We start from the raw sequence: 24,802 nt of genomic DNA on the forward strand, positions 1-24,802 counted from the left end.
TTGTAAAGTCCTTCAGCATTTGCAAAGCACCTTCACTTCGATCATCTCATTTGATTCCTACAATCAGCCTGGGAGAGCACTTGACATTCCCATTTCACATATTGGGAAGATGAAGGCCAGAGAAAGAATGTGCTGTATAAAACTGAGGTCTTACATATATATATGAGGTAGAGTCATGACCTCAGTATAAGTTTCCTGTTTCTAAGACCTATGCTCATCCCCTTCATTAAGTTATGTCATATTTCTGTGTGTGTGAAATGCTTTGGGTCTGGATGCAAAGCCGGGAGCAGGAGAGCTGCTATTTTAGAAAGAAAAGGCCAAGAATTTGGATGTAATTGAAGTTGTGAGAAGTTGCAGTTCCATCACCAGGATTTTTGTTATTCAGCTCCCTTTTTAATTTTTCCCCTTGAGAATAAAAGCCAGTTTTACATGTTAATGGATTTAATTACTGCATAGAGATCTGAACACATAGAAAAGTATCAGGCAGTGATGACGCAGTGATGGTCTATTGAGCAGCATTTGAATTAATTTGGAGTTTTCAATGCTGTGATTAGTGTGGTTATTAGTGTTAATGCTTGAAGTTCATGTTAACAGGGTGTTACTGTGAATTTGAAGCACTAAAACAGGCCTGGTTTCCTAGTATTTGTTTGTTTATTTATTAATCAGTCCATTCATAATTGGTACAGTGCTGACATATAAAACGCCCCCTGCATTCAACTTCTCAGCTTGACTTAATAAAGGATAATATTGGGTCTAATTTAGCCCAGTGCTAATAGGTTGTCCTTATCTATTCTGGTGCCTTCCCTACTGTGGACATTGTCTCCTTTGTCCTCAGACCACCACTGAGAGACAGATAAAGCCTCAGAACGTGAAGAAACAGCCTGAACTGTAGCTTAGGATAACAGTTCTTTGTTCACTTGAACTCTATGTGACGTTGCCAAAAACATGCCTCCTTTCTGGACTTCAGTTTTCTGCTGAAAGGAAAACTGTGCTTCAGTTTTCAGCTCAGAGGAAATACAGGGATCATCTAATCTAAACCTCTATAAAATAAGGGGTTTTGTATTTCCTTTCAGCTCTGTGGTTCAGGGAGCAAATCAAAATGGAGAGATGACTGGAGAGTCATCAAACTCCAGAGTTGTGACTAAAAGATTATCTACCCTAGGACATTAATTCTACAATAGAGGACAGTGAGATACAAAACAGGTTAGTGATGTCCGAGGTCAGATAGCAGGTTAAGGTCAGAGCCTGAAACTGATCCAGAGATTTTAATTCCTAATCTGGTGCTATTTGCTTCTTTTCATTTAGTTATCATATGGTTTTAAAATACAGTGAATAATATATCCAACTATTTGACTCCCATAATAAAACTTGTACCTCGTTAGTATAAAATGTTAACTTTCGGTCATATTTACTCCCCCATCCCCCTCTTAATATACCATTAAACTCCAGCAGAATTCCAAACCCTGAAGTGGCCATCCTAATAAATAACTGCCATCCTGAGATTGGTGTGTAATATTCTTATGTGATTATTGTTGTTAATATTTTTATTACATATGAAATATCCATTTTCCATTTAATTAATTGAATGTTATTCTTTTTTTTCCTCTACTGGTTGGAATTATACTTTGTATCTCTTCTCTTTTAGGTGTTACCCTTAAATTGTTAATATGCCTACTTAACATTAAAAATGATCTTCGTTTAATCAAAATCTTTCTCACACCAGTATGTAAAACCACCAATAATCCAATAAACCTCATCCTAAATTCTATGTATTTGGAATTGTCGACTGTTTAATTCTACCTCTTTTAAGCATCCCAATTAGTCATTGTTATTTTTTAATACTTTGTGCTTATTTGGATTTAGACACATGTTATTTATACATTTTCTTATCTTTTTTCTTGTATATAATTGCTCTAACACATTGGAGATAATATTCTATTGTCTTCAGGTTTCTAGGTTTGCTACTAAGAAGTCTGTTGTTTGTCCAGTTTGTTTTGTTGTGTATAATTCCTCTTTTCTCTCTGGTAAATTTTAAGATCTTTTCCTTGTTTTGTTCTGTATTTTCATTTCAAAGAATCTAGGTGTTACCGGTGGAGGGTGTCTGGGTTCTTGGCCTTTTAAACAAAGAATTGGACAAAATGCACAAACAAAGCAAGGAAAGAATAAAGCAACAAAAGCGGAGATTTATTGAAAATGAAAGCAGACTCCACAGGGTGGGAGCAGGCCTGAGCAAGCAGCTCAAAGGTCTGGTTACAGACTTTTCTGGGGTTTAAATACCCTCTAGAGGTTTTCATTGGTTACTTAGCGTATGTCCTATGTAAATGAAGAGGCTGAAGTGAAGTTACAAAGTTATTTACTTGGTGTACACTCTATGTAAATGAAGAGGATATTTCCTGTCATAGCTGAAGTGTTTCTGTTTGATTTAGTTCTAGGAAGTCCTTAGGTTCCTTGGACTTCCTTGGAAGTCCTTAGGTTCCAGGCTCTATTCTCCCCACCTCACAGGTATAAATTCATTTTTCTTTTTGCTGCTCTGAATGTATTGTAAATCTCCAATCTAAAGTTTCATATCTTTCTTCAACTATAAAAAATTCTTAGCCATTTCTTTAAACTCCTGCTAAAAGAATGTTGTCTGCATTCTAATATCCAAAATCTGTCTTTTGTGCACTAATTCTCTCTATAACTGTGTTTAGTCTCCTCTCTAAACTGTCTGGAAAATTTTCAGTTTCAATAATTTTATTTTTTGTTTCTGTATCTACTATTTGGCTCTTTCTCAAATCTGCCTATTCTGTTTCCATGGAGTATTATTTTTTTCTTACTGTTTTATTGTTAATTTCACATCTTTAATTATTTTAAACATTTATTTTGTAGTCTCCCTTAGATGGCTTTATCTCATGCTCTTAGCATGCAAACTCTTATTTTTTGTATCTGTTTACTGTCATTTTTTTCATGTATATTCTATAATTTTTGAGTGTGAGCACATTTTCAATGACAATATGGAGATGGGTAGAAATTAGATGTGGTCTGGGTTGTGGAAGTGTCCCTGCAGAAAAGCATTGCAGTTGCTTTTGGTAGGTGCCCCCAGAAATATCATGACCCCAGGAACATTTTTTAATGTAAATGTTAAGGTATAGGAATTCCCACAGTTAATAGGTGGTGTACTTTTTTTTTTTTTTTTTTTTTTTTTTTTTAACTCTAAGCTCCTTCATAGAATGGATGCATGAAAGGCTTTCTTTTTTTTTTTTTATCAACACAGAATCTCAATGAAGACATTATATGCTTCTTTATAATGTCTCTGGGTGGTGTGGTATACTGAATAACGTCTGCCAAAGATATTCAGATCCTAATCCCTGGCATTTGTGAATGTTACCTTATATAGCAAAAAGAGACTTTGCAAATATGTTTAAATTAAGGATCTTGAGATAGGAATCCTGGATTTTCCTAAATGCAGTCACAACTGTCCTTATAAACAGGGAGGCAGAGGGAGATTTGACCACAAAGAGGAGAACGTGATTTGAAGATGGAAGCAGATATTGGAATGATACGCTTTGAAAACAGAAGGGGCCATGAGACAAAGTACGCAAGAAAGGTACCTCTAGAAGTTGGAAGAGGCAAGGAAACAAAATGTCTTCTAGAGTCTCCCAAGAGAACACAGTTCTGCCAATCCCTTGATTTTAGACTTCTGGCCTCCAGAAATGTAAAAGAATTAATGTATTGTTTCAAGACGCTACATTTGTGGTAATTTGTTACGGCAGCAATATGAAACAGCTTGACTTAATAAAACGGAGTCTTTCTAGCCCCCTTTGACTGAGAGTGCAGTATTTCAAAAGTCTCTGCATGGAGACTTGACTGGATTTTTCCATGAAGACTAAGGGTGAGGATGCTATCACTTCTACCAAGTCAAGCTGGGAAGATATCGGATGACAAGATACCACAAAAAAAATCAGTGGTAAAAAAAATCAGACTTGAGAGGGAAATAAAAATACATGATTTCATGATTCTGATCCTTTTTTATTAGCCAAATCAGTGATCTCAGATAATATGTCACAGTTGTCAGGGAAGTGGGGTTAGAAGATGGTGTTTCTATTCCATATGTTTTATAAATTTTCACATGAACAGAGAAAAGCAACTTGGGTAACTTAGTTCTGTACTTCAATTTTCTCATGTGTAATGGAGCTAATAATAGTGCTTCTCTCACATAATCATGGTGAGGCACCAACTTGATGGTGCATATAAAGTGCCTGGCATATATATGCCTTTGCCTTGCATAGACTAAGGATATTTGAGGGGCTCGATCCAGTATTTTTGTCCAAGAATTATGGGAAAAGAATGGAGTGACCCAAAAGGATTTATAAGAAGTTTTCTCAACTAAAAAAAGAAATACAAATGAAGTTTTGGAATTCATCACCAAAGCTTTGGAAAACAGAAAGTTCTGTTAATTTTGGAAGGAGAAGGGTCCAGTTTAAAATGGAAGATGCTAATGTGATCGCTATGTTGTTCATTCAACAAAAATGTGCCTGCAGGGTGGTTAACTTATGCTAAGTGCTACAAGGGAAGCAGACGTCAACAGCAACCACACTCTTCTCATTTAGAACATTCAAATGAACTACTGTAGCAGTTCACAATGTTGCAAGTGAATTTCATCAGCATCCTTTGAGATGGAGAATCCAGAAACTACTTATCGGCAGTTTATGGATGAGGAAATTGACCTTCAGTTTTAACAGGGTCAAAGCTGGCTCTCTACCACCTCTCCTGATTCAATGCAGTTGACCCCGTATCATAGACAACTGGATGGGATCTCTCATCTCAAAGGGTTTCCAATCAAGTAAGGAAAACAAGATGCATAAAAAGAAGGGTGGATACCACAAGGTAAAAAGTGACCATCACAATATATAAAAGGAGAAATAAATAAAGAGCTTTCGAAGATTAGGAAGTCAGCGGCATGGATGGGAGAGGGGTGCCTGGTAAAGCACAGCAGAAAGGCACTGTGGAGGGGTAATGAAACATACGCATTTTAAAGTATCTTTGCCTTAAAAAATAAAAGCCAGTGGTCCAATAATAATACAAATGGTTTCTTACTATGCCAGCATGTTCCATCGTATTCTCCATTCCACAAACAATTATTGTGCATGCACTTACCATACATGAGGAACTGGTCATACTGAAAAAAAAGCTATGATGTATCACGGCACTAGCCTGATTTAGGGAAAAGAGCACTATACTTTGTCACCAGGAGACCTGCAGTCCAGCCCTGACACTGCGAGTGACATTGGATAATGTGTTTCCTCTTTACCTTAGTTTCTTCTTCCACACATTAGAAATCTAAAATTCCTTTGCTGCCCTATCATTCTTAATCTGAATGATGAGACATTTGTCTACTCTGCTGTCTTCTCTTTCATTACTCTCTGTTTTTCATTGTCTTACATGATTTTCCTTTCCTCCTTTCCTCTTATTTTTTTCTCCTCTTTCTTTTGGGATAACTCCTCCTCTCGCCTCCCTACTGGCTATTCTGCTTCTCACGTTCAGTGTCTGCATCTTTTCTTCTTCATTACCTAAGTACATGTAAATTGGTCATGTTGCTGATGCGGAAGCAATCTTTAAAATTGGTTAAAATATGCCAACGTCAAATATGACGAATTCTTCCACTTTTGGATTCCTCATGATTTTAATCAACCCAAATCAGCCAATTGAGAAATGACAGCATGAGGTCCAAATTCCCTTAGCATCAATTTTTTTCTTGTTTTGTCCTTTGATGGTGATGATATGTGTGTGTGTCTGTGTGTGTGTGCATTGTGTTCACTAGAGTTGTTAGTAGGTTCAGGCATTATTTAACCCATCAAGTAGCACTGAGCCCTTGCTATGTTTCAGGCACTGACTGAATAGCTGGGGATGGGGAAGATTAAAAAAACAAAACAAAACGAAACAACAACAACAGCATCTCAAGTCTGTTAGTCAGAATGAGACGTGGGGATGTGGCAGATGCAAACATGTGGACATGGTTAGGAATAAAGAAAGAAGCTTTGGCTGCATAATGAGGATATTTTTGCCCATGACGCAGGAATGCCTGGCTCTTGTCTTCAGCACAGGTTTCTTGGATGTTGCTGAACACACAGTAAATTGCAGCAGCATGGGAAGAAAATTACCACTTTGCCACTGAGGCTGAGGTCTGATAATCCATGATAAGGGGCTATCTGGTCAAACCTGATTCAGAGAATGTAATTTAGGCCTATTGACTGCCTTCCTAAGCACCAAATCTGGGACTAATACATTTAGAAATACCCATGGAGAGAGAAAGAGAATTAGACCCCAGAGGGACCTTAAACTCATTTAATAAGCTAAGCTGAAGACCAACAAAGCTGTCCAATCTGGCCTGGAGCCGGACATTTCCTGGACTTCAGGCAAAAAAGCAAGAGAGAACACAGCACGTGGCTGTAGCTTGGACTAGGTAGAATAAGCCAGGCCACAAGGAAACTGGGCTTACTTGGTGTCCCCGCTGAAGGTACAGGGAGGCAGAGGCTTCCAAGTCATTTATATTTTCTGAAAGGGTACATCTCTCTCCCAGGCAAGCAAAGCCATAGGTCCCTTTTCAATTCTGTGCAACAGATTTTTTATGAATAGATATAGCAACTCAGGGCATACCAGTAAATGCTCGAGAATCCAGCTCATGGTGGGCTGGCTGCAGGAGCCCTCTGACACAGTGGCACTGGCTCAGTGGCTGGCTTTCTATTGTAATTAGTAAATTTTCTTCTTTTTGGAAGTGGAAGTAGCTGGAGAGGAAATGCTCCCTACCATCCTCCATTAAGACAGGAGGAGTTACCGGTCTGATGCAGCCTGACTGAGTTTATTTATTTATTTTATTTTATTTTATTTTTTTGAGACAGAGTTTCACTCTTGTTGCCCAGGCTAAAGTGCAATGGTGTGATCTCGGCTCACTGCAACCTCTGCTTCCTGGCTTCAAGCGATTCTCCCGCCTCAGCCTCCCAAGTACCTGGAATTACAGGCATACACCACCATGCCCGGCTAATGTGTGTTCTTTTTTTTTTTGGTAGAGATGGGGTTTCTCCATGTTGGTCAGGCTGGTCTCGAACTCCTGACCTCAGGTGATCTGCCCGCCTCCGCCTCCCAAAGCTGACTTAGTTTATGAGAGAAGCAAGAACATTCTTTACTCCAACAGAGACCTGGATACAAGACATTGCTAATGAAGTGCACAGGTTTAGGATGAAGCAGTAGGGTCCACCCTATTTCAGGTTATAAAAGAAAGTTTAGGAACGTGGGTAAAGAATTGTATCTGGATAATGTGGTGACTTATATTCTGATTTCCGAGTAAATGCTCAGATAAGCAAAATGGCATAACCAAGGCCACACTGGAGAACCAACGCACAAATGGATCTTCTGGCTCCAACTCTAGGGCTTTTTCCATTTCAGCACAGCTGCCAGGGGAATAGACAGCAGTCTAGGTAAATGCTAGTAGCAGGGGTCACAGCAGGTGGACAGAGTGTCTGGGAAAAGGCTGCTCATGGAATATGGGATCCCTGTCCTTAGAGAGAGGACAGGACAGAGGAAAATGGGAAAAGCACAGAAAAGGCCTAAACAGAGAGGGGTGGGGGACAAAACTGGCTTTCCATGAAGGCCCAGAGACATATAGACCAGAAGTGAGGACCAGGTGGGGTTTGGCTGCATGCCACAGTGGAAAGCCAGCGCTGAGCCAGTGCCACTGTGTCAGAGGGCTCCTGCAGCCAGCCCACCAGGGGCTGGATTCTCGAGCATTTACTGGTGTGCCGTGAGTTGCTATATCCATTCTAAAAAAATCTGTTGCACAGAACTGAAAAGGGACCTCTGGCTTTGCTTGCCTGGGAGAGAGATGGACCCTTTCAGAAAATACAAATGACTTGGAAGTCTCTGTCTCCCTGTACCTTCAGCAGGTGCTCAACAAATACATGTCTTGCCTAAACTGCACCAGAGTAGACATAATGTCTTAAATGCTGGTATGAACAGAGGGGTTATTATAGTCAGAGCATCAGTAAAAATGGAATTGGGGGGGATCACCCTCCTTGAACATCAGTAAAAGTGGAATTGGCGGGGATCACCCTCCTTGAACATCAGTGCATTTACCTATCAGAAAGCTCATCTATGTCTCACATTCCAGATGTTTACTGTGGCCTTACTGACGGAGATCTGAATATGACCAGGCTTGGAATACTGTGGCTTTGGAGTTAGATTATGGTTTGAAGTCTGGTTTTGCCACTCCATGGTATAAACTTTTACCCCAAGCACTCTTATTTTTCCCCATAAGAAGTTCTTATAGCTGTAGTGGCATCCCCTCTCGTTTGACTTGTTACAAAGATTAAATGTCATAACATGTGAGGTTAGTGCTGTTAGAGAGTCAAGAGAACAAGGGTCCATCCCCCCCGAGCCTGGGACAGTCAGAGGTGACTGTGCAGAGTAGCTCCATGGTTCTATGTAAGTATTTAACTTCTCTGACCCTCAGTTTTCTCATCTGTAAAGCAAAGATAAAAATACCTACTTCAAATTATTTGTGTAAGGATAAGATGAGATGATCTATGTACATAGCATTTGGATGTAGTATGTGCTCATTTAAAGGTGGCATTATTCTTGGTGTCATGTGTTATCCTCCACAATATAAAATATACTAACTACCATAGAAGAGTGACTCCTGAATTCTAATGTGCATGAGAATCACCTATGGAGTTTGTTAAAAATATGGATTCTCAGTCTCATCTCACTTCAAACGATTTTGAGGGGTGACCCTGAAACCTGCATTTTAGTGAGTATTCTCAAGTGATTTTGATGAAGTCATTCAATGATCATACTTGGAAAAATATTGCTATAGAATTATATGTTAAATAGAAAACCTGGCTTTGGTTCATGGCTGTCAAAACTGTCTAGGTTAGGCCCACATCCTAAAAATGTCCCACTCCCCTTTCTTTCCCTTCTCCTCTGTCTCCAAGCATGACGGAAGTGGCAGTTGTTTAAAATAAGCTGCTACTATTATTAGCATCACCTTTGGATACCTCTTAGAAGAGTAGCTCTCCACCTTGGAGGCATATTAGAATCACTTGGAAAGCTTTCGATCATCCGGAGGCCAAGGCCAAACCCCTGACCAATTAAGTAGGGATCCCCAGGTGGATCCAGGCGTTGGGGTTTTGGAAGCTTGCCTGGTGATTTCAATGTGCAGCCAAATTGAGAACCACTGCTCTAGATCCACTTTCCCCCAAATCCCTTCAAAACTTCTCCCTAATCTAGTTTCCATCCCATGCCTTCTATCTTGGAATTTCTTCTCTTTCTAATTTTTTGGCTGAGTCCACTCAGCAGGTTTCCTGGTTCTGTTGGGATTTTTCCTGATGCCCTGATACCTCTTACCTGTCTCGATTTGGCATTGATGTGCTACTCATCACTCTGTCCAAGCCTGCAGGACACCTGGGATAGCTTCTCCTTGTCTTGGAAAAAGAGGATCACACATGCCACTGTCTTTCAAACTGTTTTGCCACTTGCTCCTGCTGCAGCGTTTTTCTTACTCTTGCCTACTTACCCTGCCAGAACTCATGCAGAATTCTCCTCCCCCGCACAGCCACCTCTGACTATCCCAGGCTCAGGTAGATGGACGCTTTTTCTCTTGATTCTCTAATAGCACTAACCTCACATGTTATGACATTTCATCTGTGTAACAAGTCGAGGGAGAGGGTCTGCCATGGCAGCTGTAAGAACTTCTTGTGGGAAAAAATATGAGTGCTTGGGGCAAAATTTCATACCAAGAGGAGTAAAAAACAGTTCAGAAATGCATTTTCAAAATCAAAGAGGGATTGCTAATCATTCCAGAGAGAAGAAAGGAGGTCATCCACTCTGCAATATGACCTACACTATGATTTTCTCAAAATCCTGAGTGTATTCTATACAATTATTACAAAATATTTTATGAGAGTAGATTTCTTAGGGCACTGCTAGTGTGTCTGTGTCCAGGGAATTGCAGGGAAAAACAGGTCACGTGAGCACTGGCATAAAGACAAGAATAAGCAGAGGGCTCTCACAGAAACCTTAGAGAGGGCTTTAGACTATCACAGGTTGTGGAATGTGTGTTAAGGCCAGATTTAACCACACCTATAATGAGCAGAGAGGCTGCATCCATTATCAGAATTCTTTTTAAGCATTCTCTGTGCCCACTGAACTGTGGGTTTTCTGATGGAAGGGCCTATCTCCATGCATTCCGGTTTTCTGGGCACAAGTCTTGGCACATAGGATGCTCTAAATAAATCTTTGGAGAATGAACAACATAGAAAGCATATAATATAGGCTTTTTTCCTAAGGTTCAAGGAAGCACGAAGGAGTCCTTATTGTTTGTGGCTGGTCTATGGCTCAGACTAAATTCTCCTTTATTCCCCACTTAGATGCTGTTTAACTTGTTTCTCCAAACTCTGTTATTCAGAATTTGATTAATTTGAGCTCAAAATGACATTTCAAAATCCCCTATTCCCAAACACATAGCTCATCAAAAACACCTCCCACTATTTACAATTCCACTTCATTGAAATATGATGATGCCAGGCAGACAGCAGTGTGTATTCAGTGGAATTCAATTTTCCTGATCACTGGCTCCATCGATCAGTCTGTTTGCAAAGGGCTGATGCAAGCATTCATCCACTTCATACAGACGGTAGGTGAGCCACTCTCCTATTATTTCTGCAAGTGAAAAAGGTTGTTAAACTATAATGATGGTATTCTGAAGGATCACTTTACTATTGTTGTTTTAAGCTTTATTGAGTTTCTATCAAGGGCCAGGAGTTTTTACTATGTGTTCATATTTAATCTTTACAATTGACATTTTAGGGGGGAAGAATCTGAGGCTTAGAGAACTTAGGTGAATTGTCCACAGTTACAGAGCTGGCAATGTGTGGAGCTGGAATTCAAACACAGTTCTTGTGATTTCAAAATTGAATATTGTCCATTATACTTGGTTCTCCCCTTGGCAGTTGTCTTGGGGCTGAGGCAGGGAAGGTAGAAAGAAGTGACTGAGAAAGGAATCCCAAGACAATCTGATAGAGAAGAAAAATTACAGTGGCTTATTGTTCAACATATTCACCACCTGTCACTGTCTCCTGGGATCCCCACTGTGGCTGAATAAGCATTTGTTACTGCAGCCAGAAGGCTACACTTGGCCACAGGCCTGTCTCTTCCCACGTGTTGTGACAGTGGGACACCAAACACAAACACGCACACTCAGGGCAGTGGCCAGGCCCAGAGGAGCTGGTAGCATGATGAGCAAATGTGGTGTCAGAGAAGAGGTGTCTTCAGGGAAGGAATCTCTGTGACTCTTGCAGGCAAGCAGCGTCTTCACCAGAGGTAATGGTCTGGGCATCTGCCTTAGAGAGAAGACAGAACACAGGCCTGGGAGAGACCCATCCAGAATTCCAATCTACCTGGTAGTGTTGCCAACACAAATCTCCCTGAGGGTAAAACATTTTCTAACCCAGGCACAGCCAGGAAAGTGCTCTGCAGGACCCATCTCAGCCCCATCACAGTTCAGGAAGCATGACTACTGTATCTTCAAAACTTCACTAAACGTTCCTTGTTGTTCATTGTTATGTCAATAGACACCTTCTACATTGTAGCTACCCCCAATGCATGAAATGCATGGAAAAAATCTAAAAGAGAATTATATTTTTGATCCATAGGTAAAATTGGAGAAAAATTGGGAGCATGCTTCTCTCTCTCTCTCTCTTTATTTTTTTTGTGATGGAGTCTCACTCTGTCACCCAGTCTGGAGTGCAGTGGTGTGATCTTGGCTCACCACAACCTCCACCTTCTGGATTCAAGTGATTCTCCTGCCTCAGCCTCCTGAGTAGCTGGGACTACAGGTGTGTGCCACCACACCCAGCTAATTTTTCTTTTTTTTTTTTTTTTTTTAGTAGAGACAGTGTTTCACCACATTGGCCAGGCTGGTCTCAAACTCCTGACTTCAGACGATCCACCCGCCTTGGTCTCCCAAAGTGCTGGGATTACAGGCATGAACCACCATGCCTGGCACTTCTCTCTTTTTAGGCAATAATTCTAGCTGTTCTCAAGACCAAAACCGGTCAATACTTGTCCTCAGTTTCTCTGAAAACTGAATCATGCATCATGACAATTCCCTTCTCTAGTAGAAGAGCTCTTCAAAGCAATCATTTTCTTTATTAGCAAGTGTGGGTGTCTTCATAAACTTCTGGATTTGTTTCCAGGGTCTGGTTAACAAAGGCTAGGATCTCATATGGCACTCATAGCAAATCTGAAATAGATGGGGCTGATAATATCTGTTATTTCTATTTTGCAGATACTCATGAAACTGAGGCTCAGAGAGTGTGCATGACTTACGCAAGCTCACACAGCTAAGTAACAATTATACTTTGATGAGATCTGGGTGTTCTGTTGTCCAGTCCAATATCACATTGTACATTAAGACTTGAGTCATGCCAGTATCGCTATGATCATAGTCACACTTTTATCATCTAACCTCGAATCCTTAAACCTTAATATTCATTTCTCTTAGAAAAATAAAACATGGTAGATCCAAACTACTGTACTGAATACAATCTGACACCACTCTGAATAGAGAACCTCCAGGAAGCCATTCTGGTGGGTGGTGAAAGGTCTCAGGAGGTGCAGTGTTTGAAAAAGCAATACAGATTTCAACAATCAGGTTATTAAGCAAAAACTTTTAGATAAGCTTTCTAATCCTGTCAAGGGCTTACTCCTATTCCCCACTCAGCTGGCAAAGTTCAATTACATTGTAGGTCAAAATAAACACTGCAGGGGAAAGATTTTATTGTCTTGCTCTCATTCAGGCTAAGTATTTGACTCCTTGTGGATAGCAAGCATCAGCATTTCAAAACTGTGTGTGTGTGAGAGAGAGAGAGAGGATATCTGTACTGTTTTCAAGTCCTGACTATTATATAGTAAATTTTAAATGTTGTCTTAAACTTAGTTAATTGCTCTGATTGATATTTTGTGTTCCAGTTGTCAAAAAAAAGAAAGAAAAAAAAAACAAAGAAAAGGGGAGCAAAAATAGAAATATTTGAAAAAAGAGGGGCATATGAACATAGATACATGTATTATCTTTACAATGTTTATAGTACAGTTTATAAAGCAATTTTACCCACCTACATTGCTACTTTATTCCTCAACACTGTTCCATGTACAAAGTAGGCAGGGTAAGTACACATCAGCATTTTTTTAAAGATAAACAGAAAGGAAGAATCAGATCTAGAGTCCTGTTTGGGAGCCTCTAGTTCATGTCATTTTTACATGAATATTAGCCTTCCCTTACATAGCCTTCGCCAGTATAAGACACCATTAAAAATGCTTTATGTTGACTCACATAATATATAGCTGTACCTACTCGGATTCAAAACGCAATTGAACTTTATCAGTTTTATACAAACCATATATTTAATTTTATACGAACTGAAATAATCCATGATGGAGAAGGAGTGCTCATTTAGGGAAAAAAAGTGAACCATTAGCTATGGCTATATAAATAATACAATTTTCAATGGTTGTGCTGCATTTGCACAACACTGAACATTTTTAAAAATACTTTCTCACATGCAGTATCTTTCATTCTCACTGGAGCCCCATGAAGTGTCACTTTCCCCATTAGACGTGGGGTAGCAGGAGCTGAGGCTCTGTGTTCTGGAACTAAGTCAAATTAGTGACACATGCCCAGTGGTGCAGGTGGGTGGCAGATCTTGTGGGTGGTAGATGTTAGGGAAAATGGGAAAAGTAAGGACTGGAAAGTGGAGCAGCATGGAGAGAGAACCCTAGTGGGGCAGGTGGCTCAGACGACAAAGTCCTTTGAAGTGAGGTGAAGACTTGGTCTGAGTAGTGGTGGGATTCATCCTTTTGCTTTGTGCTTTAGCCTTTAATGACATCCATCTCCCTCACCTTCCAGATTTATGCTCTTTCATCATGAACCCATTATGTGCTCAAGAGACTGTGCACTGCAGATATTCTCCTTGCAGAGCCCTTATAATTCTGCCTGCACCCATGTTCAGAATCCAATCAAGAAAAGAAGGCCAGTGGGGTGGGACCTGGGGGACCAGCAGCCATTGTCTCCTGTGGCAGCCTGATGGGATGGAAAGTTCACAGGGATGCACAGGCTGAGACGTGTGTGTCCACTGAATTCATGGTGATAGCCCTGCTACCTCCATGGCTGAGCACTGGGGCCATCCACCCAATTCAATCCCTTAATTGCCAGTGTCTTGGGGCAAGGTGAAGCCACAGAGTGTGGGCCAGGACTTAGGTTTCCAACTATCACTCAGCAAATATACCCAGCCTTATCATTTAATTTTTCACTTTAACAGTTACTTACCAAGCACTGAAAATCAGCACCATGTCAAAAGCTGAATATGGGGGTAAATTTTATTTATTTTGCAAATAGTTACACAACACTTACTACATGCTATGCACTTGTTTAATTGCTTTATTATTAATAAAGAACTTAATCTTCACTCCAATAATAAGAGAAATATTATTATCTTCATTTCACAGATGAAAAAACTAAGATACAGAAAAGTGAAGAAACTTGTTTGAGATCACACAGCTAGTGACACTTAGAGCTGGAATTTGAATCTATGCTGTATAGCTCCAGAGTGGATACTATTAAGCACTGTCTTTCAAAATCTCTGCCTTAAGTATTTCATAGTCCAGAAAGTCAGACAAACAGTCATGGTAGATTATAATGATTATTGCAGTTGGGATATAGACAAAGTACTGTAAAGAAGCAGAGTTTGAGCAGTTGTACGGGCTGCCTGGGTCCCTGCACTTTTCTGATCCTGGTACTTACTCTTCTTGGTCCCTCACACTCTATTCTCACTAGCTTCCTACTGACTTTGTCCCATATCTGACCCAGAGACCAACTCTATCACTGTAAGGGGGATTTACGGCTTCCTATGCCAGCAGTGCAGGACACTTGGCATCAAGACAGCCTGACTGCTCATCCTATGTAGGTCCATGCTGTCTAAATGGGTTCCTCCTGCCCAACTATTCTGATCAAGTCCCATCTCATATAATGGGTCCAGAAATTTCCGCCTCTGCCTTGGGTCCTGCTCAGACTCTCTGGAAAGTATGCTGATCTCTCTCTGTTTGGGATGAACAAGAAGGGGATCTGGCTGAAACATTTGAGTCTTCATCTAGGACCAGGGCTTATTGCACTCTTCAGGCTACTTAAGTAGGTGGCTCCTTCCTTCCTCACTGCCTCAAGTGTATTCCTCCAGTGCTTGAACATGAAGGCTGGCCTTCTCTGTGGAAGGGGGCCTCTTTCCAGTCAATGATAACTGGACATTTTCCCACTGGAATGTATAAACAAGCTTTGAGGTCTCAAACTCCTTAGGACTAAAGCTGTCTTCTCTCTCCAACCCTTTCTCCAACTGTATATCTGAGGTCCTGAGACTTGCTGACTGATGTTGCCAACATTGCCTGCCCATTTCAGACACCTCCCTTACCACTCTCCTTCCCCAAGTCACATGCCAGGACTGCCATCTGTCTCCATACCCTGCACATCCTATGGTCCATTTATCACAACCCTCTCATGTCTTCTGCAACTGTTTCTAGAAGATCACCCTGATGTCTCCTTCAGCAACTTCTGCAATTTTAAGCAATTCATCAGCAGTCTTCACGCTTGGACTGTTTATTTATATCAAATTCTAGTCATTGGCCTCACTTTATTTTTTTAGGTGTTTGATCTCGAGAAAGTCAACCATTTCTGACACTCAAGACACTAACATTTTCTCTTAGCTTTTTCTTCTGCATCCATAAAACAGAGGGCTCCATCATGTAATCAAAGGGAGCAAGAGGCAGAGGTTTCATCCTAAGACATCTGATAAATACATTTAATCTTTATTTTAGTGTTTTTAGATATGCTAGGCACTCTATTACATTTTTATTTTCACTTTCTTATCCATTCTTACAAAACTCTTTCAAATTGGTAGTTATTATTGTAACCACCCAAGGGGTTCTTCCTGCCCATTGCATAAAGAAAGACCACAGTATTGTAGTAGAGAAAGAGTTTAATAGACATGAGGCATGCCACACCACATGGGAGATGGAGTTCCTACTTCAATTATCTTGCCAGAAGCTCCTAGGTTAGAGGATCTTCAAAGGCAGTTTGAGGGAAGAGGTAGGGGTGGCTAGGTAACAGTTGCTTGCTGCTGATTGGTTGGAGTGGAGATAAAATCATGGGGCTCAAAGATGTCCTCCTGAAGACTGAATCACTTCTGGGTGGGCCACAGGAGCTGGGTTGGCTGTTCAAGTGGAGCCATCAGGTCCAGGTGGAGCCATGGTATCAGAGTGTTCAAACCAAAGTGACTCCATCTTGAATAGGAGCTGGGTAAAATAAGACTGAGACCTACTGAGCTGCTGTCTCAGGAGGTTAGGCATTCTTAGTCAGAGGATGAGATAGGAGGTCGGCACAAGATACAGTCACAAAGGCCTTCCTCATAAAACAGGATGCTGTAAAGGACCCAGCCAAAACCCTTTTAAACCAAGATGGTGTTGAAAGTGACCATTGGTCCTCATTGCTTATTATATGCTAATTATAATACATTAGCATGCTAAAAGACACTCCCACCAGCACCATGACAGTTTACAAATGCCATGGTAACATCAGGAAGTTACCCTGTATAGACTAAAAAGGAGAAGAACCCTCAGTTCCAGGAATTACCCACTTCTTTACCAGGAAATTCATGAATAATCCACACCTCGTTTAGCATGTAATCAAGAAGTAACTAGGAGTATATTCAGTTGAGCGGTACATGCCACTGCTCTGCCTATGGAGTGGCCATTCTTTATTCCTTTACTTTCTTAATAAACTTGCTTTCACTTTACTCTATGGACTCACTCCAAATTCTTTCTTACATGAGGTCTAAGAACCCTCTCTTGGGGTCTGGATCGGGACCCCTTCCCAGTAACAATGGGTATCAGACATGCAAAAACCTGGAAAGATGCCTCAATAGTCCAATCTACAATAGTAGTGTTATTTGCAGGAGTAATTGGGGAATTTGCATATTTTATAACCTCTGGAATAATGGCTAACAATCTTACGTCAATTATGTCTGCACCTTTACAGGACTCAGGTTCCTCTCCGCCCCACAGCCTGATGGCCTCGCATTAGCTTTATAAAACTGGTTGAGTTTTGCGGCAAGGCCTATTATCATTTAAACTGTAGCCTACATGTCTTCCAAAGTGAGCTCAGCCCAATAGCCCAGGAATAATTAAGGGAATGGCAAGAAGGTGGGGGGTGATAATTCATCTTATTGTTATAATTTTCTAACTGATATAATTTTTGCAAAGGCAGTTTCAATATCACCATTTTACAAATGAGAAACTTAGGAGTAAAGCATTTAAAGGTTTAAAAGTATATTTTAAAGGAGCTCAATGGTTAAAAGTCACCTTTATTAAAAGGTTGACATCCAAGATGTGTGTGTGTTTGTGTGTGTATGTGCATGTTTGTATTTAAAAGGCCTTCATGTCTTCATGTTTTTGTTTGTTTTTCTCTCTTAGGACCTTGTCTTATTTTGAGCAAAAGTTTCTTTTTCTTCTCTGTTGACTGAATTTGGTTTTCACCTGATTTTTTGACTAAAACAGTTATTGCAACAGAGGCTACTTTTGTGTTTGTAAGCCTTTATTGATATGACAACATGTAATGACCCACCAAACACATGTCTACCATATAGTCAAACCCAGCTTTTTTTCCCCTAATTTAAAGAGAAATAATTTAAGGAAGAGTGTTTCATGCGTGTCCGTGTGAAGAGACCACCAAAGAGGCTTTGTGTGAGCAATAAAGCTGTTTATTTCAGCTGGGTGCAGGTGGGCTGAGCCCGAAAAGAGAGTCAGTGAAGGGAGATAGGGGTGGGGCTGTTTTATAGGATTTGGGTAGGTAAAGGAAAATTACAGTCAAAGGGGGGTTGTTCTCTGGCGGGCAGAGTGGGGGTCACAAGGTGCTCAGTGGGGGAGCTTTTGAGCCAGGATGAGCCAGGAGAAGGAATTTCACAAGACAATGTCATCAGTTAAGGCAGGAACAGTCCATTTTCACTTCTTTTGTGGTGGAATGTCAGCAGCTAAGGCAGGAACCGGCCATCTGGATGTGTACGTGCAGGTCACAGGGGATATGATGGCTTAGCTTGGGCTCAGAGGCCTGACATTCCTGTCTTCTTATATTAATAAGAAAAATAAAATGAAATAGTGGTAAAGTGTTGGGACAGCGAAAATTTTGAGGGGTGGTATGGAGAGATAATGGGCGATGTTTCTCAGGGCTGCTTCGAGCAGGATTAGGGGCGGCATGGGGACCTAGAGTGGGAGAGATTAAGCTGAAGGAAGATTATGTGGTAAGAGGTGATATTGTGGGGTTGTTAGAAGAAACATTTGTCATTTAGAATTATTGGTGATGGCCTGGATACAGTTTTGTATGAATTGAAAACTAAATGGAATAAGGAGAAAAACAGGTATAAAAGGTCTAAATATTGGGACGACTCAGGACATCTGATTAGAGAGTGCCTGAGGAGGTTCAGCATAGTCCTGCCAGCAAAGATTATTTATTTACTTCAAGAGTTAAGAGTGGCAGTTTGGAGACAGCACCAGGAGATATCAGCTGTGATGGCTTGGAGAAACAGTGTAAACCGGCAGTGTAAACAAGAGCAGGGCATGTATGAGTAGTTGAGAACGGTGAATAAGAGTATGACTAGACAGAAGATAGTAGGGATGACAAGTTTTTCTGGGGCACAGTCTAAGTTGATCTGGTGTCTGGAATGAGACTGGGGCCTAATAAAAAGAAGCGTCTATACAGGAGCTCAAATGGTCTGTGCTTTGTAGCATTCTGAGGACAGGTCTGACTTCTGAGAAGGGAAAGTGGTAAAAGTATTGTCCAGTCCTTTTTAAGTTGGTGGCTGAGCTTGGTGAGGTGTGTTTTTAAAAGACCTTTAGTCTGTTCTACTTTTCCTGAAGACGGAGGACCATAAGGGATATAAAGGTTTCACTGAATACTAAGAGCCTGAAAAACTGCTTGGCTGATTTGAGTAATAAAGGCTGGTCTGTTATCAGACTGTATAGAGGTGAGAAGGCTAAACTGAGGAATTATGTCTGACAGAAGGGAAGAAATGACTGCGGTGGCCTTCTCAGACCCTGTAGGAAAGGACTCTACCTATCCAGTGAAAGTGTCTACCTAGACTAAGAGGTATTTTAGTTATTTGACTCAGGGCATGTTGAGTAAAGCTAATTTGCCAGTCCTGTGTGGGGGCAAATCCTCGAGCTTGATGTGTGGGGAAGGGAGGGGGCCTGAATAATCCCTGAGGAGTAGTAGAATAGCAGATGGAACACTGAGAAGTTATTTCCTTGAGGATAGATTTCCATGATGGAAAGAAAATGAGAGGTTCTAAGAGGCAGGCTAGTGGCTTGTACTATAGCATAGCCTGCCTTTGCTGGTGTGCGGCGATTAGGCCTGGTGGAACCGCCATCAATAAATCAAGTGTGATCAGGGTGAGGAACAGGAAAGAAGGAAATATGGGGAAATGGGGTGAATGTCAGGTGGATCAGAGAGATACAGTCATGGGGGTCAGGTGTGGTATCAGGAATAATGTGGGAGGCCAGATTGAAGTCCGGGCCAGGAACAATGGTAATTGTGGGACTTAACAAAGAGTGAGTACAGCTGAAGAAGCCGGGAAGCAGAAAGTATATGCCTCAGGTATGAGGAAGAAAATAGATTTTGGAAGTTATGAGAAATGTAGAGAGTAAGTTGAGCATAGTTTGTGATTTTGAGGACCTCTAAAAGTATTAGGGCGGCACCAGCCGCTGCACGGAGACATGATGGCTAGGCTAAAACAGTAAGGTCAAGTTGTTTGCACAGAAAGGCTACAGGGTGCGGTCCTGGCTCTTGGGTAAGAATTCTGACTGCACTAACCATGCCTAGGAAGGAAAGGAGTTGTTTTGTAAGGGATTGAGGTTTGGGAGATTAATCGGACATGATCAGCGGGGAAAGCACGTGTGTTTTTATGAGAATTATGCCGAGATAGGTAACAGATGAGGATGAAATTTGGGCTTGACTGAAGTAATGGGGGCTGTCTGTGAAGTCTTGCAGCAGTACAGCCCAGGTAATTTGCTGAGCCTAATGGGTGTCAGTGTCAGTCTAAGTGAAAGCAAAGAGACGCTGGGACTAGGGGTGCAGGGGAATAGTGAAAAAAGCATCTTTAAGATCGAGAATGGAATAATGAGTTGTGGAGGAAGATATTGAGGACAAAAGAGTGTACGGGTTAGGCACCACAGGATGGATAGGCAAAACAATTTGGTTGATAAGGCGCAGATCCTGAACTAATCTGTAAGACTTGTCCAGTTTTTGGACGGGTAAAATGGGGGAATTGTAAGGAGACTTTATAGGCTTTAAAAGGCCATGCTGTAGCAGGCGAGTGATAACAGGCTTTAATCCTTTCAAAACTTGCTGTGGGATGGGATATTGGCATTGATCGGACTAAGGGTGATTAGGTTTTAATGAGATGGTAAGGGGTGCATGATCGTTCGCCAAGGAGGGAGTAGAGGTATCTTATACTTGTGAGTTAAGGTGGGGGAATACAAAAGGAGGACGCAAAGGAGGCTTTGGATTGGGAAGAAGGGCAGCAATGAGATGTAGCTGTAATCCAGGAATAGTCAGGGAAGCAGATAATTTAGTTAAAGTGTCTCGGCCTAATAAGGGAACTGGGCAGGTGGGGATAACTAAAAGGAGTCCTTAAAAGAGTATTGTCTAAGTTGGCACAAGAGTTGGGGAGTTTTAAGAGGTTTAGAAGCCTGGCCATCAATACCCACAACAGTTATGGAGGCAAAGGAAACAGGCCCTTGAAAATAAGGTAATGTGGAGTGAGTAGCCTCAGTATTGATTAAGAAGGGGACAGACTTACTCTCCACTGTGAGAGTTACCCGAAGCTCAGCGTCCGTGATGGTCTAGGGAGCTTCCGAGGCTATCGGGCAGCATCAGTCTTCAGCCGCTAAGCCAAGAAGGTCTGGGAAGGAGTCAGAGAGCCCTGGGCCAGAGTTCCAGGGGCTCTGGGAGTGGCTGCCAGGTGAGTTGAACAGTCCGATTTCCAGGGGGTCCCGCACAGATGGGACGTGGCTTAGGAGGAATCCTGGGCTGCAGGCATTCCTTGGCCTGGTGGCCAGATTTCTGGCACTTGTAGTAAGCTCCTGGGGGAGGATGTTCTGGAGGAACGCCTGGCCGCTGCGGTTCAGGTGTTTGGAAGTTCTTGTGTGCTGGAGATGTGGCTGGGGTTTGTCTCACAGTGGAGGCAAGGAATTGCAACTTTTTTCTATTATTGTACACCTTGAAGGCAAGGTTAATTAAATCCTGTTGTGGGGTTTGAGGGCCAGAATTTAATTTTTGGAGTTTTATTTAATGTCGGGAGCAGATTGGGTAATAAAATGTATTTTGAGAATAAGACGGCCTTTTGACCTTTTAGGGTCTAGGGCTGTAAAGTGTCTCAGGGTTGCTGCCAAAAGAGTCATGAACTGGACTGGGTTTTTCATATTTGATGAAAGAGCCTAAATGCTATCTGGTTTGGGAGAGGTCTGATAAAGAAAAAGGAGCATTAACCTTGACTATGCCTTTAGCTTCAGCCACCTTTTTAAGAGTAAATTGCTGGGCAGGTGAGGGCTAGTCACGGAACGAAACTGTAAGCCGGACGAGGTGTGAGGAGAGGAGGTGATAAAAGGATTATAGGGTGGAGGAAAAGAGGCTGAGGAAGAATTGGGACTTAGCTCGGCCTGGTGATGAGCAGCCTGAGGAGGAGGGGAAAGATCAGATGGGTCTGTAGAAAAGGAAGACTGGAAAGACTCAGCGACACTTGGGGTTGGGACTGAGGGGACAGGCGGGAGGGAAAGAAGGAGGATTTGGGAGGAATCGCATTGGGAACAGAGACTAGAGAGGGACTAATGTGTAAAAGAATGCCTGGATATCAGGCACCTCAGACCATTTGCCCATTTTACGACAAGCATTATTTAGATCTTGTAGGATGGAAAAATTAAAAGTGCCATTTTCTGGCTATTTGGAACTACTGTCGAGTTTGTATTGGGGTCAAGCGGCATTGCAGAAGAAAATAAGATGCTTAGATTTTAGGTCAGGTGAGAGTTGAAGAGGTTTTAAATTCTTAAGAACACAGGCTAAGGGAGAAGAAGGAGGAATGGAGGGTGGAAGGTTGCCCATAGTGAAGGAGGCAAGCCCAGAGAAAAGAGAGAGTAGAGACACGGAGGGAAGGGGTTCAGGGGTTCTTACCCTCCAGAAAAGCAGGAAAGGGGTTGGGGTACAGAGATACAAGTTCGGGGCATGGAAATAAGGGATTGGGGCACAGAGATAAGAGGTCGGTGTGCGGAAATAAGGGACTGTAAAGGAAAATTACAGTCAAAGGGGGGTTATTCTCTGGCGGGCAGAGTGGGGGTCACAAGGTACTCAGTGGGGGAGCTTTTGAGCCAGGATGAGCCAGGAGAAGGAATTTCACAAGACAATGTCATCAGTTAAGGCAGGAACAGTCCATTTTCACTTCTTTTGTGGTGGAATGTCAGCAGTTAAGGCAGGAACCAGCCATCTGGATGTGTACATGCAGGTCACTGGGCTATGATGGCTTAGCTTGGGCTCAGAGGCCTGACAGAGTGTAGTTTAGGCCCTTAGAAATGTCTTTGTTTAAAGAAAAGCTTTTTAAGTGCACTGTAAAAACATCACATGGTCTAGCCTCATAATTATTCTCCCTTTTTGGAGACCCAGGATTCAGTGTGGGCTCTGCCTACAGCTCAGAGACCCAGGATTCGGTGTGGGCTCTGCCCACAGCTCAGAGACCCAGGATTTGGTCTGGGCTCTGCCCACAGCTCAGAGACCCAGGATTCAGTGTGGTCTCTGCCCACTGCTCAGAGACCCGGTTTTTTATATTTTTTTTAAAGGTAGTTTCTACCAAAATAAAATTGGTCTCCTTATACAATTCTATGAAAAATTTCTATAATTTTATATTTGATTTGGCATCAATCTTTAATCTTCTTCTAGCACCACCAGACTTTTTCTTCTGAATCTTGAGATGTAAATTTTGCCGTCTGATTTTTCACCTAAGAGTTATTTCCTTCAATATACAGAGTTAGGGCTATTTAGCTGACAACTGCCAGAGTAAGGAAACAGGTTATCAAGAGTTTGCAAGTCTAAGATATGAAAAAAAAGGAAGTCTTAGAAATCTGTAAGACACGCTTCTATTGGCATGTCTAATACGTCTATGTATTTATGTGTTGTATACATGCGTCACTACCGAAAATATAGAAAGAGTTCTAATTAATTGGCTTAAGAAAATAAAAGCACTTGACTTGAATGGTTTATCAGGAAAAAAGAAAAGACTAGTCAAATGCTTTTTCAAGTTTATGTAACTTAAGTAAAATCTTTAATAAATAAGCTAGCTTTAAAATTATTGGTAATGTTAGAAATGTCTTAAGAATTGCCAGCACACATTTTTGTTTACATTTATTGATCAAGCAATTTCATACTTATCCCTTCCAAATACTACAAGGTGTCAAAATTTGGCATGGGGTAACAAAAATATAAACCCAACCCCAAACAGAATGATTTTTGCTTATGTAATTTTTAAGAAATAAGACATTGATATAGGTTTAATGAAAATAGCTGCGTCTTAAATTTAGTAAGATTACCATAACTTCTAATCCCATGGCTTTAGACAGTCTAGTCCACAGGCAGTAAGGAGGTTTGTTTTGGGAAACAACTGTTATCATCTTTGTTTCAAAGCTAAACTATAAACTAAGTTCCTCCTAAAGTTAGTTTGGCCTATGCCCAGGAATGAACAAGGACAGCTTGGAGGTTAAAAGCAAGACAGAGTCAGCTAGGCCAAATCATTTTTACTGCCTCAGTTATAATTTTGCAATGGCAGTTTCATAACTTTAAATTATGACTATCATAGTTTTCATAAATTAGGTAAACAATTAAAATAACAATTAGGTAAATGTAATGGGATAAACACTTGTAGACTAACTTTTCATAATTTAGAATATGAAGTTATATTTAAATAATAGATATTTCATTATTTGGGTATTTTCCAATAATATATGTTGTAGGAAAACATTCTTGCAAAAAAAATAGTGTGTCCTTTGTCCTTTTTAAGAAAAGGTGAACAAGTTTGTCCAATTCAAAGCTTATTTAAAGGTTATGTATAAAACAAGGTAAAGGAACCAGGAAATAAGAGGGATGTAAAGAAAGTTATAAAAAAAAAAGAGGGTTTTTTTTTTTTTTTTTTGTGGTAAGAAAGCTTAAAGAGAAATAATTTTGGCCAGGTGCTGTGGCTCACACCTGTAATCCCAGCACTTTGGGAGGCTGAGGTGGGTGGATCACAAGGTCAGGAGATCGAGACCATCCTGGCCAACATGGTGAAACCCCGTTTCTACTAAAACACAAAAAATTAGCCAGGAGTGGTGGCAGGCACCTGCAGTCCCAGCTACTCGGGAGGCTGAGGCAGGAGAATGGCTTGAACCTGGGAGGTGGAGGTTGCAGTGAGCCGAGATTGTGCCACTGCACTCCAGCCTGGTGGCAGAGCAAGACTCCATCTCAAAAAAAGAAAGAGAAATAATTTTATATGAGAAATAATCTTGTATGGTAAATTTAGACCTAAAATAAAATGACTGGTTGTTTAAGAAATAGGGATGTTCAGGACAAACCAGAAAGTCCAAGCATGTCATGAATGGTCTGTGCAAGTCACAATAAGGCTTTATTAAATAAAATTTTTTAAAAACCCAAAACTTTTAT

The sequence above is a fragment of the Pongo pygmaeus genome, chromosome 2 (genome assembly GCF_028885625.2).
Source record: "Pongo pygmaeus isolate AG05252 chromosome 2, NHGRI_mPonPyg2-v2.0_pri, whole genome shotgun sequence".
NCBI classification, from domain to species: domain Eukaryota; kingdom Metazoa; phylum Chordata; class Mammalia; order Primates; family Hominidae; genus Pongo; species Pongo pygmaeus.